Genomic DNA, 16374 nt, shown 5'->3' with positions numbered 1-16374 from the left:
ATTCAGAAAAGAATAATAATTGTCAGGCATTGAGGCTGTTTACAAAGCATTCATTCAAAGGCTCAGACAGTTTAAAATTCTGGCTGATGATGGCAGTAAAAAGGAAAGCCAAGTTCTGCACGCCACCTGCTTTCCTGCATTTACCTGCAACGAATTCTTCACATGTAAACGTATTTGGTAATTATGAACATTATAGCCTCTATGATGATTGCTAGAATATACCACTTTTCGACACAAAAATGTACAACCAAGTTCAAGCACACTTCTTCCTCCTGCATATATTTTTTAATTGGACATGTATTATCTTCACTATGACGCTATACTCCATCAGAATTTACATTTTTCTTGTCACCACAAAACAAGTAATTTTATTTTTAAGGATTCATTTAACTGAATTTACAGTAACACTTAAAATAATATATGATTTATCTTCTATACGATAAGCTTGGGAAAGAGTTACTTACATCCATGAATTTGATGCAAAAACTCAAGTATTATTAAAATTAACTGATTTTTCGTATAAAACTTTGATGGTATGAATACTAAGTTCTTCTATTGTTGAATCAATACATTAACCCTCTGTTGCTTCATTTTTTTCTGCGTACCAGAAAACTCAAATTTAAAACCAAATAAAGTTTTCAACAATACTATAGAACTACTGACATGTGGAAAAGAATTAACTGCAAAAGCTTTCTGCTAAGTGAGGAAGCCAGAAGCACCCCGCCCACACCAGCACGCGGCACACCACGTGGTTTCACATTAACCATACATCCTAGAAAAGGTAGCACTGTAAGGAGGGGGACAATTTAGTTGTCCCTAGAGACTGGAAGTGGGAGGAGGGTAATACCTTTGGTGGGAAGGGGAAGATACTGTTGCGTATCTTGAATGTGGTGGCAGTTTTATGACTACAGGTTTTTTGAAAACTTCATTGAATTATACTTACAAGGGATGATTTTATGGCATGTAATTTTTAAAAATTTATTGAGGCTAACTATTTTACAATATTGTGGTGGTTTTTCCAAACATCGACATGAATCAGCCACGGGTGTACATGTGTTCCCCATCCTGAACCCCCTCCCACCTCCCCCCCACCTTCCCATCCCTCAGGGTCATCCAGTGCACCAGCCCTGAGCACCCTGTCTCATGCATCAAACCTGGACCCGTGATCCACTTCACATATGATAATGTACACATTTCGACTCTACCGTCTCAAATCATCCCACCTGTCACCTTCTCCTGTAGAGTCCAAAAGACTGTTATTTATATCTGCGTCTGTTTTGCTGTCTTGTATATAGGGTCGTCGTCACCATCTTTCTAAATTCCATATATATGGCATATAAATTATACCATTATAAACTTCCCCCAAAATAAAAAAGAATGAATGAATGAAATTCATTTAGAAGATCAATTCTTTGATCTAAATGGAAAATCACGCTCCAGTAGAGAAGAGCAAACCATATTGGGTCTGTCCCTTTACCTCTAATCTCTGTGGCCCCAGCTTAGTCAAGCTGACTCCGGACGTTTGCAAAAGAACATTGCCTGGAGCCTGAAATACACAGAATAACCCATTGTTGAGGCTCTGAAGTTTAAAGGTATAACACTTTTCCATTCACATAGAGATTAACAAATTGCAGACCAGAAAAGAACAATTGTCTTGGAGTTTTTAAGGAACATTGTACCAGACTTACGAGGGCAGCTGCAAGAACAAAGGACCTTTGCACCAAGAAGTTTGCAACAGCCTCCTGCCCTTTAAGGATGAAAGAAGCCTGAATGATTCTAACTCAGGTAAGAGGTTCTTTGGGACACTGGTCCACCATCTTGGTCTGCTGGCTTTTCAAATAAAATCAATACTTCTTGCCGCAACAGCTCGTCTCTTGACTTACTGGCCTGTTGTGCAGCAGGTAGTATGAACTTGAACTCAGTAACAATGCTGCAGTCCATGGGGTCGCTGAGGGTCGGACACGACTGAGCGACTTCCCTTTCACTTTTCACTTTCACGCATTGGAGAAGGAAATGGCAACCCACTACAGTGTTCTTGCCTGGAGAATCCCGGGGACTGGGGAGCCTGGTGGGCTGCCGTCTATGGGGTCGCACAGAGTCGGACACGACTGAAGGGACTTAGCAGCAGCAGCAGCAGCAGCAGCAATGATACATAGCAATTATGACCAAGGTACTTTCTGTGGGATGAATCGTCGTTTGCAGGCATAACTTCCTGACGTCAGACACTAATATAAAAAATAAAAACATGCTGATACTTATTCAGCAGATTTGTGGCTTTTGATGTTACTGGGGTCAGTAACACTGCCCCAGTATAGGCACCCACGGCAGATGCAAACGTCAGCACGTTCGTGCGCGCTTAACCTACGTCGGCACGTTCGTGTGCGATTAACTTACGTCTCCCACTGAGCGCACTGGCTTGTGGCCCTGAGGCGTCGCACGTGTTGCAAGGCACGGTGTCACAGGAGGGTGCTGTGCAGTGTGCGTGTTTTTCCAGGAAAGGACATGCATGCATGTTCTTCACTTGGAAAATGCCAGGATACAAGATATGTGCTGCTGCTGGGCATCTTTCAGATTTAAGAACACATTAAAGTAAGGACTGCGTTCAGTACACAGACATCTGAGACACCACTAGAAAACCGCCGCGAGCTGAAGCTGCAGAGCTAACTGGAGGCCTGGCAGCCCGTCCTGGCTTGTTCTAACGTAACAGTGTGTATTAGATTAAGAAAAATCTGGCACCAATATTAAGCCCAATGAGATTACATTGTAACTGGCACAAATACGGATGTGTGGATCCCCCCACCAATAACATAGACATACAAAAAATGAATATCACACGCACACTCTGAAATTCTAAATAAAACAGTAACAGGTAAAATTCTAAGTGAAGTGCTAAATAAAACATTACCAAGTGAAAACCAGCAACACATCCAAGAAATTTTTATTGAAAGAACGCCAGGAGAGTTGAAATTATAAAATTTATCAAAAGAATCTCTTAATTGATTCAAGAAGAACCACAGAATTACCTGAATAGGTGATGAAAAGAACTGATTAAACTGCTTGATAAAATAAGAACACATAACAAAATCTCTTAATAATAAAATATTTCTCAAACTAAAAACCAGAAAAATTCTGATTAGAAAAACACTGAAATGATTCCCATTAAAGTGAAAAACAAGAAAGATGTTCTTTATTATCACCATTTTTTTAGTATTTATAATAGTAGCCAAAGCAACTAGACGAGAAAAACGAAAGGGACGAAAGGAAGAGCTGTGAAAACCGGAAATAAAGCAAACTTTCCATTATTTGACAGCAAGATTATTTCTTATCTGAAAGCCTCAAAAACCCAAGTGCAAAATCATTACAAAGAATAATAGAAACTCAGCAAGCTGACTGGTTAGAAAAATAAAAAATGTAAGAATCAATAGCCTTCGAATAAATAAACACGACTGCATTAGAAACATTAAGCACTGGAAGGAAACGGTCGACTTTATCCAGTGGTTACAAAGATAAAGTCACTAGGCATCAAACAGACCAGAAAAAAGCAAGCCTTTATTGAGAGTCCCCAAAAGAGATGTGAAAGATAAAAATAAGCAGCAAATTTTTGGATATGAATTTTCAACATTATAAAGATGTCATTTTCCTACAGGAGATTCCATTAAAAATACCATGAGGGGTTTTTCCCACTAGATAATCTGATTCTTAAGTTCCTGTGGACTTCCAAATAAGTACGATTAGCCAAGTAAAATTCTGGAGGGGAGGCAGAATAGAATGAGGCTTTTAACGCACATCATAAAACTTCTACAATTAAAACTGAAACTGCACACTAAGAAGATAGGCGGATATACTAAGTCAAAAATAGAATCACACGGACGGATGTAGAACATGATAGTCCCGACATTTCTAACCAGCATGGAAAAGACACATTACGGAAGAATATTGTCAGAAAAATGGATACAGATCTAGAAAGGGAGATCCTGATCCCCACACTCTACTCAGTAGATCGAATTATACAATGTGTTGAGTAAAGAAAACGAATACACAAAATGAAACTATGGTCGAGCACATAGAACACGTATATATATCTTGTTAACAAGTTCAGAGTAGAAAACATCTCTTTAAGTACTGCACAGAACACAGAAATCATAAAAGGAAAATCGATTAATTCGTTTACATAAAAATGCTAAAATCCACCAAAACTGGAGGAAACACATAGAATTCACATCACTAATAAAGTGTTCAGTGTGTTACTATGTAAAGAGCTCACAAACGTCAAAAAAGGAATGAAACAATTTAATTAATAAAGGGTAATGAATATGAATAACCAAATATGCTCAGGAAAGTAAATTTAAATACAACTTAAATATATTAAATAATGCTCAGCTTCCCTTACAGTAAATACATGTACATTAAAAATGACAACAGAAAGCCACTTTTTATCGATTAGTTCAAAAGCAATTCAAGCAATGGGATGAAAGAACGGATATGCTGGAATGCTAGGCAAATAGCTACTATTATTATCTTTTAATTAACCGTATAACTTTTATTCAAACCCAAAGTTACAATGCAATACAAAGGCTGCAATCCCAAGACATTCACTCTTCTCAACAGTTCATGGAATCACAGTAGAAACAGCTTTCTGGGTTGAGGTTCAAATAGGCTCCACTTAATCTTCGACATCATTCTTTCCACTGAAGCAATGGCCAGAACACTACACTTAAGGACAAGCTACTTCCTGTCAAAGTGAGGATCTGACATTTCAGTAACATCCGACCTTCTCACAAAGATCATTTCTTCTAAACAGTCAGATAAAATGCTGAACGTTGGATAAGTGTTCTGGCCTCAGTTCCCTCTAGTTTAACAACTAAGACAGTAAAAACAGTAAGAAACTCTGTCCAAAAGACTTATTAGAACAAAAAACAAACAAACAAAAGAGAGTGCTTTAGATTAGATCTGCGAGTGAGAGAGCAGGCGCCCTTACTTCTCCCTGTAAAGGAGAGCGAGTCGCACAGTCCTGTCCAACTCTTTGCGGTTCCGTGGACTGTAGCCAGCCAGGTCCTCTGTCCACGGGGTTCTCCATGCAAGAGTACTGGAGTGGGCAGCCATTCCTTTCTCCATGGGCTCTTCCCGACCCAGGGATCAAAGCTGGGTCTCCTGCATGCCAGGCAGATTCTTTACCATCTGAGCTACAGGTAAGCCCTCTTCCTGTAAGTTCATTATAAAGAAAAGGTAAATGATTGCTGCCAACCTGCCTCTCGAGAAATCTGCATGCAGGTCAGGAAGCAACAGTTAGAACTGGACATGGAACAACAGACTGGTTCCAAATAGGAAAAGGATACGTCAAGGCTGTATATTGTCACCCTGCTTATTTAACTTCTATGCAAGGTACATCATGAGAAACGCTGGGCTGGAAGAAGCACAAGCTGGAATCAAGATTGCCGGGAGAAATATCAATCACCTCAGATATGCAGATGACACCACCCTTATGGCAGAAAGTGAAAAGGAGCTAAAAAGCCTCTTGATGAAAGTGAAAGAGGAGAGTAAAAAAGTTGGCTTAAAGCTCAACATTCAGAAAACGAAGATCATGGCATCTGGTCCCATCACTTCATGGGAAATGGATGGGGAAACAGTGGAAACAGTGTCAGACTTTATTTTTGGGGGCTCCAAAATCACTGCAGATGGTGACTGCAGCCATGAAATTAAAAGACGATCACACCTTGGAAGGAAAGTTATGACCAACCTAGACAGCATATTCAAAAAAGAGACATTACCTTGCCAACAAAGGTCCATCTAGTCAAGGCTATGGTTTTCCCAGTGGTCATGTATGGATGTGAGAGTTGGACTGTGAAGAAAGCTGAGGACTGAAGAACTGATGCTTTTGAACTGTGGTGTTGTTGAAGACTCTTGAGAGTCCTTTGAACTGCAAGGAGATCCAACCAGTTCGTTCTAAAGGAGATCAGTCCTGGGTGTTCACTGGAAGGACTGATGTTGAAGCTGAAATTCCCATACTTTGGCCACCTCATGCGAAGAGTTGACTCACTGGAAAGGACTCTGATGCTGGGAAAGACTGAAGGCGGGAGGAGAAGGAGCCGACAGAGGATGAGATGGTTGGATGGCACCACCGATTCAACGGACATGAGTTTGGGTGAACTGGGAGCTGGAGATGGACAGGGAGGCCTGGTGTTCTGTGGTCCATGGGGTCATAGATTCAGACACGACTGAGCGACTGAACTGAACTGAACTGGAAAGTGCATAACACTGGAGAATATATTTCTCCCGTAAAAGTGGACTCAAAATAAGTAGAAGAATGTTCTGTGTAAGACAGTGTAAAAACACAAAAAGATGCCACTATAACAGCCATAAGAGTTAGAACATCTTCTACAGAAAGATTAGACTGACAACAAGAACATCGCAGAAAGTTCTAAAGTCAGTAAATGCTAAGGACCAAAATCTCAAAGAAGATGGGTTTACTTTTTCTTTAAAAAAAAAATGGACAGTAGATATTCTTTGACGAGCAAAACTGCTTTGCAAGTGAGTGCACTTAGTTCCAGATACGAGTCTTAAGTACCAATCGAAAAACAGTCCTTAAATGACAAGTACTTACAGCATAATATATCAAAAGGCAAAACAGTATATGAACCAGAAAAGGCTAAAATCTTTAAAGCAGAAATCCCTTTTTGCGAGAGTTGGAAACTAGAAATGCTGTCACAGATTGCCCCAGCCTGTTTATACTTACTATTAAAAAACCACATTTTAGAGGCAGTGTGATATAGTAGAAAAATCACAGGCTATAGTAGAAAAATCACAAGCTACTGTGATAACGCTGGGAAAATTCCGAGCCTGAGTCCTGTCATCTGCTACAGAAAGGGCACTGAAGTGCCTGCCTCCTTGCTGAGCCGGGCTGTGTAGGAACAGATAATGCAGCAGCCAGCCACACAGCATGAATGCAGACAGGCCCCAAACGGTAGTCACTGTTATCATCAGAGTCCCATAAAAGAAATTAGTACTTCCCCATGTGGAAATGAAGGGCTAGAAGTCAGTCTGGAATTATGTTTCAAAACTACATTTAAGCACATAGTACTGCATAAATAGAGCACCAGTTATCACTGAAAGGCAATAAAGGCAGTCAATATACAAACCTGGTCTTTAAGAAATGTGAATATTTTTACCCAAAGAAACATTTACTGAGCACAGACTTTCTTCCCAGCATAAGCCCAAGCGAGGAAGCGCCAAATGAATGGGACAGTCAGAGCTGGAAGAGGCTGAAGGCTGAGTGTTGACACCTGAAGGCAGGTCATCAGAGCACGCAGAAGAGCTGAGTAAGGCCCCGCCTGAGCAAGGCACTGTGGCCGCTCGGGGGAAGGTGGCCTGACTCTCTGGAGCCTCAGGGCGGGGGCCAGGCAGAGGCCCAGAGGGTTCCGGGTGACAGTGCAGCCTTAGGAGGCAGTGGCTGGACAGGATTCTGCAGAGTGGCCTTAGGGTGAGGTGACACTGAGGAAGAAGCGGCGGGGACCTGTCCACTGCAGGGTTAAACGAAGACACTGCTTTTACAGAAAATCACTCTGGGGACATGCAGGCTGAAAGGGGGCACAAGCGGGTCAGACAGAAGCTTCTGCCTACGAGAGTCTAGGAGAGTAAGGCTGCCGTCGTGCCCAGGAGAAACGGGTCCAAACTGGAGCGGGAGCAGGAGAGGGAGACGAGGCGCCCAATCAGGGCACTTCCACGTGAAACATCAAAGCCTGATGACCCGTGAGATGGACGGGCCGCTCAGGCTGGCCCAGAGCTCCCTCCTGAAGACACGGGTGGGTGGGGGCGCCAATTGCAGTGCCAGAGAACAAAGAGAGTTCACGGGCTAGAAAAGAGTATTAGTTCACTTGGGGCCATGTGAATTTTGAAGGGCTTAAGGGAGATGTTAGTTGTATTAACAGCTAAAAAGGAAAGCAAAATTAATTTTCCAGGGAATTTATAAGCCAAGAACCACATGTGACTGTTTAAATTACTGAGAAAACTCTTCAGTAGCTGCAGTTGTTAAGTATGAACTATGCCACAGATGAAGTTGAAACCTCATCGTTTTTGTTTGCAGGCGCTGCTAAACCGAAAAGGATTTAAAAATAGTGTTTAGACAGGATCAGCAAATAGGCACTGCCTGGGTGAGCCTACTGTCTCTGAAGAAGTACCTTTGAGGGTTGGCGTTTCTCCAGTCGCTTCACGGGGACTAGCACACCCTCAATTACTTTTCCAGCACACCCTCAATTACTTTTCTTCTTCACAGGCGTAGTCCTACAGAGCAACACAGTGGTGAGCAGCCCTGGGGGAGAAAGGCACTCAGCTATGCAGTCAGAAATCAGTCTTTCCCTTTCCTAAGGAAAGCTGGCTTCATGGGCAAAGCAGGCATTCATGAACAATTGAATCACACACAATTTCACTGTGTAATAGGGGACCCTTGCTCAAGTGTAAAGGCTTTATTAAGACACAGTAAGAAGAAGGATCTTAGCGATTTGGTTTACACACTTGGACAGCCTATAAGAATTAATTACAATATCTAGACATAAGGGCCAGATAAACACACACACACACACACACACACACACACAAAAATAATATCTTGCTTTTTCAAAGGCAAGACCAAGCCAATATAGCTCTCTCCCACTGAAGCCCATGAGCTTGAGTCTCTCAGCTTTGTTCAGAGAGCCCAGGCGAAAATTCAGACACCAAGTATTGTAACTCTTAATGGGTAGAAGCTGAAAAATATTGCAGAACTCTCATGGAAGCTGCGAGTAATCTCTAGCTGGGAAGAACAAACACTTTTGGAGGGAAGGGAGGAAGGGCAGTATAGGCAAGGGGATTAAGACGGTACAAATCTTCAGGTAAAAAACAACCTGCAAGGATATGTTGTACAACATGGAAAATACAGCCAATGTTTTATAATAACTATAAGTGGAATATGACCTTTGCAATTTGTGAATCACTATATTGTGCACCTGTAACATATAATATTGTATATCACCTATACTTCAATTTTAAAAAGAAAAAAAAAAGGAGTACCTTCAGTTTCCTAGGCTCAGTGACAAGTGCTACACAAGTTGGCAAAGTAAATGGAAGATTATTTTTTGCCCTTTTCATATATGAGCTGAGCATTCCCACCCAGAAGTCATTTACTGTGTGATGCCCCCTGGAGAAGCTATTCCTCCCTCAGCCAAATGTGCACAGCCCTTTGCCTAAACTTGGTGAACACTCGTGTCCCTTTCCAGCCCGACAATGGTAATCTGTGCCTACATTTCCTGTCCTCTTTTAGAGAAGGGCAAGCCTGCTTTACCCCAAAGATGCTAACATAATGGCTTTGTATAGAGTCAGCATGGATTAAACACCCTCGAGGAAATGTTTGACTCACTGAATAAAGTAAAGACGTCCTAAGAGAGAACGCACCCTCCCAGACGAGCATCGTGTCTGGTCTACAGGCAACATCAAATACCAGAGCCTAAGAAAATACGCAGGGGTATAACTTCTATTCTTAACCTGTTTACCTATCCATGCTCTTCTGTACGATGATGTCGAAACAAAATTATCTGGTACTTCTAAAGGTCATGTAGAAAAATGTTTGTTATTATATCTCACTCATTCAAAGAAATGCACTCTGGTTAGCTAAGTCATGTCTGACTCATTTGCAACCCTATGGATGTAGCCCACCAGGCTTCACTGTCCATGGGATTTTCCAAGCAAGAACACTAGAGTGGGTTGCTATGCCCTCTTCCAGGGGATCTTGCTAAGCCAGGGATCGAACCTACATCTTCTGTATTTGCAGGCTGATTCTTTACCATTGAGCCACCAGGGAAGTCAGTTTAAATCCAAATTCCTATAAATCAAACACTTTGTTCATTGCAGGAAAGTTATGAGAACCTATACGGTAAGTCTTTTGCAGGATAAAGAATTCATCTCTCAAGTCAAAAGAGTGAAAATAAATAGTTCCCTCCTTCCTCATCCCTCTTCTCAATTTGTTCTTCCCTCTCCCTCTTTTTTTTCTCCTTTTCTATGTTTTAGTAAACTTGGGATAAAGCTTATATGAAGAAAAGTGTTTAATTTAACATAGTTAACTTCAACACAACAGTGCATAATGTGGAGTTTCTTAAAATTTGAAACATGGTTAGAGGCATAATAAAGAGATGGAAAACATACTTTTTCAAAACAGCCCACATACAGGCCCAGTTACAGAAGTGGTTCTGAAGGCAAGTACAGTGGAAACAGCTCGGTCCGCTTAGGGTACAAGGACTCGTCTTGGATCCGAGACGGATGCCACAGCTGTGGACTGGCTCACCCTCCAGGACACAGACCAACAGACCTCATGGGCTCTTCCTTATCCGGAAAGAGTGCGCACTGTCCAAAGACCGGGATTACTATTCTGAAAGTATCTTTATGTCTCCCACCTTTTTCCTAGATCGGAGAATGAAGAGTCTGATAACACCACTGACTAAACGCGTCCTAGGCTGGGCTGACTCACACATCATCACCAAATATAGAGAAACACCCTCAGCCCAGTGAGTTGGGCCATATATTCACCAAGGATTCAGATGCGGGTTTATGTGCATACAGAATTACAGAGACTGTGCTCAGTAAACCTGCCTGACAGAAAGACAGATGTGAAAATGCTAGGCTTTGTGTGCTGGGACAGCGATGGGACAGCAGCAGCTCAGAAGATTTCCAACCCCTCGTGTGACACCTCATCTAATCCCTTTCTCTTGCATATGGACAGGTCATGTGATTTTAGAAGGGATTTTACAGATGTAATTAAGATCCCTCATCAGTCAACTTTGAGTACATCAAAAGGGAGATTATTCTGGGTGGACCTGATGGAGGTGAGCTCCTAAGAGAAAGGCATCCTTGCTTTTTTTTTAATTTAATTTTTGTTTTAGTATAGTTGACTTACAATGTGTTGGCTTCTGCAGCAAAGTGACTCAGTTACATAGATGCATATGTCCACTCTTTTGTAGGTTCTTTTCCCTACTGGCCATTACAGAGTAGGGAGTTCCCTGCGCTGAACAGGAAACCCTTCAGGTTAGTTCAGCTTAGTTGCTCAGTCGTGTCCGACTCTTTGCCACCCCATGAATCGCAGCATTCACTATTTTTTATATAGTAGTGTGTACACGTCAGCCCCAACCTCCAGTTTATCCCTCTCCCCCTTCCCCGCTGGGCTTCCCTGGTAGCTCAGCCGGTGAAGAATCCACCTGCAATCAGGAGACCCTGGTTCGATTCCCGGGTCAGGAAGATCTCTGGGAGAAGGGATAGGCTACCCACTCCAGTATCCTTGGGAATATTCCCTGGTGGCTCAGACGGTCAAGAATCTGCCTGCAATGTGGAAGGCCTGGGTTCAGTCCCTGGGCTGGGAAGATCCCCCGGCTGGGAAGATGATTCCCCTGGAGAAGAGAACGGCAACCCACTCCAGTATTCTGCCTGGAGAATTCCATGGACGGGGGAGCCTGGCGGGCTAGAGTCCACAGGGTCACGAAGAGTCAGACAGGACGGAGTGACTTTCACTCTCATTTTTCACCCTTCCCACTTGGTTATCATAATTTTATTTTCTATATCAGTGAGTCTATTGCTGTTTTGTAAATAAATTCATTTATATTCTCATTTAGATCCCACATTTTAGACAAATATGTTGTCCTTCTCCGCCTGACTTCACTCGGTATGACAGTCTCCAGGCCCACTCACGTTGTGCTAATGGCGTTACTTAGTTCTTTTTATGGCTGACTTATATTCCATTGTGAAGAAGTTAGCCCCTCTGCGGTGAGAGGGCCTGGGGAGGGATTTTGCATCAGGAGGCCAAAGGAAACCAGTTGCTGAAAAAAGTCCCCAGCTGAAGACCTGCACAAAAGCAGAGGCCTCAGTCCTAAAACCCCAAGGAACTAAATTCCTCCAGCAACCGTGTGAGCTTGAAGGAGGGCCTCAAGCCTCAGCTGATGACTTGGTTGCCACCTTGTGGCCTTTCGAAGCCCTGAGCACAGGGCCCAGCTAGTCCCTGCCTGATGTCTGACCTAGAGGACGGTGAGAAAGCAGGTCACCGAGGGGGCCGTGGTTCACTGCACAGAGGCAGAAAGCCAGCACGGGAACCATCCCTCCGAAAGAACTGGAGTGCCAGCGGCTTCCCGTGGCGTGCAAAAACACAGGCGAGTCTGTACAGACAGCCGCTCGCGGGAGACATCTATGCAGCGCTGTGTGTTTCTGCCAACATTTCCACGGAACAGCTTGTTACACAGACCCACACGTGACGGAGCTCTTTCTTTTCGTCGGCTACATGCCTTAGGATATTTCCCACACTATAGCCCAGAAAAGACTCAGGAAGTCCCGGGTGCCCCCTTTTTCACTGTGCTCCCTTCCCGCAGCGCTCGCTACCTTACCTTCTCTCTGTCCTGGTATTATGAGATCTACATACTTTGAAGAAACTGTGAAGACGAAAAGCCATTAAGAACTGCCTTTGAACAGGAAGCATTCCAATTTAACAAATGTCATTGGACCACTTTGAGCAGGAATACATAAAGTATATGCAAATAGGAATGAGTGTCTACACCACCATGATTTCTGGAAACTTTGACTGGAATCTCCTCGACAGAGTCCAGTGGGCTACAAACTTCCTTTAGAGCTTCGACCTTGTTTCACTAACCCCAAAGGGAAAAAAATGTTCTGGCCAAATTTTGATGTGACTGGAAAATGTAGGCTAATGCACCACTTTGTTTGGAAATGGACACTTTTCTTTGAAAGTTTTATATACTTAAAAGAAAAAAAGTGTTTCCCTCAGATGGTACCCTGTGGCAAACATTCGTCACACTGAAAAACTCTTTTTAAAATATGCAATTATGTGCTCTGTTATTATACCTTCCCTTTGTCCAGGTTAATATTCATGTATTTAAAACAACTGTCTACTCTGAAAGTAATTTTTTATGTACATTAATGGTGTAAAAATAAGACATTATGCAGTCATAATGTTAAGATTGTGTGTGTGTGTGTGTGTATGTGTGTGTGTGTGTGTTCAACTGTTTTAAGTGAGAAGTATGGCTATATGCTGAGTCAAAGAAATTCATTGGAGTTACTTTTACCCCTAAATGGGGTTCGGTTCAGTTCAGTTCAATCACTCAGTCCTGTCGGACTCTTTGCAACCCCATGAATCGCAGCACGCCAGGCCTCCCTGTCCATCACCAACTCCCGGAGTTCACTCAGACTCATGTCCATCGAGTTGGTGATGCCATCCAGCCAGCTCATCTTCTGTCATCCCCTTCTCCTCCTGCCCCCAATCCCTCCCAGCATCAGAGTCTTCCAATGAGTCAGCTCTTCACATGAGGTGGCCAAAGTACTGGAGTTTCAGCTTTAGCATCATTCCTTCCAAAGAACACCCAGGACTAATCTCCTTCAGAATGGACTGGTTGGATCTCCTTGCAGTCCAAGGGACTCTCAAGAGTCTTCTCCAACACCACAGTTCAAAAGCATTGATTCTTCAGCACTCAGCTTTCTTTATAGTCCAACTCTCACATCCATGCATGACCATTGGAAAAACCATAGCCTTGACTAGACGGACCTTCATTGGCAAAGTAATGTCTCTGCTTTTGAATATGCTGTCTAGGTTGGTCATAACTTTTCTTCCAAGGAGTAACCATCTTTTAATTTCATGGCTGCAGTCACCATCTGCAGTGATTTTGGAGCCCCCCAAAATAAAGTCTGACACTGTTTCCACTGTTTCGCCATCTATTTCCCATGAAGTGATGGGACCAGATGCCATGATCTTTGTTTTCTGAATGTTGAGCTTTAAGCTAAATGGGGCACACATATTCAATACTTGCAAAGTTCTAGGTTTTTCTAAGTCTCATTTACGTTCAATTTACCAGGAGAACATATTTCAAGAGTAAATATATGCTAGGGAAGTTTTATATGAAATGATTTGTATTTTCCAGTAGTTGTTAAAAATTATACTGTATATGAGGAAAAACTTTCAGTTAACGGCCCACTACTGTCTTTCAATCCTGACAAAGAGGTCACTTCTTAAATATTAAAAAGAAAAAATATCCTATCATGCCAAACAATAAAGTGTCTCTGGTGGTGGTGTAGTCGCTCAGTCTTGTCCGACACTTTGTGACCCCTGGAGTGTAGCCCACAAGGCTCCACTGTCCTTGGAATTTTCCAGGCAAGAGTGCTGGAGTGGGTTGCCATTTCTATCTCCAGGGGATCTTCTCGATCCAGGATCTTCTGGATCCAGGGATCAAACTCAGGTCTCCTGCATTGCAGTCAGTCCCTTGCATTGCAGGTGGATTCTTTATTGACTGAGCCGCCAGGGAAACCCAGGGAAAGCATCACTAGGTGATAAAAAGCATTGTCAGCTGCTTTGATGCTGTTCTGTGATAATACAGCAAGTGATAAATTATAGATTATGTTATAGGCTTTTATTGTCATATATTTAATTTTTCCTGGGAGAAATTTTAGATGATGTTTCAAGATTTATTATTTTCCACTACAGTATTAAGTCAATAAAGATAATAATAATACTGCATGGTGGTTAACTAAGGGGGCTGCTAGGGTTATTGTTTGGTCTCTTATTTTTTCAATGATATTGCCCAAAATAAAACAGAGTAAGAAGTTAACATGACTATAAAATATACCCAACAAATAAGGCAGAAATGTACCAAGTAAACACACCATGTTTTGAGTTCAGTCTCATTACTCTTTCTCCAGTATAATTTATATTTGGACAAGTGGTAATTTTGCAAATTTAAAACTTGCAAGTAGTTTTATCTTTCCCAAGGAAATAAACGACTGCTCTAAAATAGTCAAGAGAGAGAAGGATGATCATAGGAAAAGAGTTTCAGGGACAGTAATTATACTTAATAAAATTGTGTCAATACATAAAAAATAGAAGAAGATAAACTAAATATTTAGCTGGCAAAATGGGCTGCCACAATGCTAGATACAGCAAAATGTGTGGCTAAATTTTGCTGAACGTATTTTTTTAAGTTTCAGATTATTCAGGTCTTCTTGCAATTCTAAGGAAGTGCAAATGAGAAGATAGATTCCTCATTCCTCGAGTGGGGTTTGTTGGGATGGGGGGTATCATTATATGCTGTGCTCCGCTGATTTTCAGACTGACTTGACACAAAGTGGCCCCCCCAGGACTTCCACAGGCCCTTGGAGCACAGGACAAGCATGCTCTCCTTGTACAGTTCGAGTTCTGCTGTTATTCTAAACGCTGGTGGTGTGATGTGACGATGGTCTTCCCAAACAAGGCTTTAAAACTTCTAACCTTCTATTTCGTTCACCTGACTGTGTAGTCAACAGAGAAACAGAGCTATTCAGTAGCACACCATTCTTTCTCTTACATGCCCTCTGTTCATCAAATGTTATAGTGAAAGAGGCAAAGGTGTTCTTACAGATGATCGGAAGCCTCCTCTCATTAGCGACTGATACCTAAATATAGTCCTGCTGAAATTCCCAGCGCTATGCTGAGAACACACCGCATTCCATTCAACTTTAAATGACAATGAAATAAGCAACCACCGTTTACCAATTAGTTCATTTTCAATAGATGTATTTGTAATCAATATCAAAAGTCTTTGGGGTTTAAATTTTCAACTTCGAGAATAACATCCACTAGAAACTAATCAGTTCCTAATGTAATAAATAGTAGTGACTGCAATCATGCATGAAGACAGAAGTGGTGACGTGTAGAGGTTGGGCGGTGGGCATGATGGCATTGGCAAGGGTTTGAAAGCCTAATGATGGTATTTTCTCTTCTTATCATTTGACTAAGACAATAGCATTGCTCTTCACTCATACATCTAGAACATAACAGGGGAGGGAAAAGCTAAAGATAAAGATAAAACCACCGGAAAGAATGTTCACAACAACCACCCCGAGTAGGCTGGATGTCAAAAATAAAAACTGAAAAAAAATCCAGTAAATATTTCATTTCTCCCTCTCATAAACTTTCCTAACTATCCCTGAAGCGCCTAAGTCCAGGATTTACTTCCCACCGTAGTAAGACCTTGTATCCAGACTCCTGGAGTTAAAATTGTTACATGTGTGCTCCCCCAGCAACTCCGAGAAATATGCCATCATCCTAAAAAGTGATATCGAAATCACTACAAGCCTTTGGAGCTGATGAGTTTCTACGAGTTTTGTGTATAGGCAGAAAAGGAAAGACAACACGCAGAAGCAACACAAGCTAGGAGGACGGTGTGAGCATTCATAGTGAAACCAAGTGATAGCTTTTGCTGCGGGCGAAGCACAGACTGCTCATTGCAAGGAAAACCAACAGCCCCTGGAGAAGGAGGGCTTGAGAAGCCCGGAAGTAACGGGGACCTGACCGTGGTACTGAAAGAGAACCACTCGCAGATGTGATCA

At 42.2% G+C, this 16374-nt stretch overlaps 1 protein-coding gene across 1 annotated transcript in view; it reads right to left on the bottom strand.

Moving 5' to 3' along the window:
* KCNH8 (potassium voltage-gated channel subfamily H member 8) overlaps positions 1–16374 on the bottom strand; it is a 462629-nt gene that overhangs the window by 445316 nt on the left and 939 nt on the right. The window lies entirely within an intron of this gene.

This window comes from Ovis canadensis, chromosome 1 (assembly GCF_042477335.2).
Source record: "Ovis canadensis isolate MfBH-ARS-UI-01 breed Bighorn chromosome 1, ARS-UI_OviCan_v2, whole genome shotgun sequence".
NCBI classification, from domain to species: Eukaryota; Metazoa; Chordata; class Mammalia; order Artiodactyla; family Bovidae; genus Ovis; species Ovis canadensis.
Note: the sequence above shows the minus strand (reverse complement) of the source record. Positions and strands in the feature narration are given on the sequence as shown.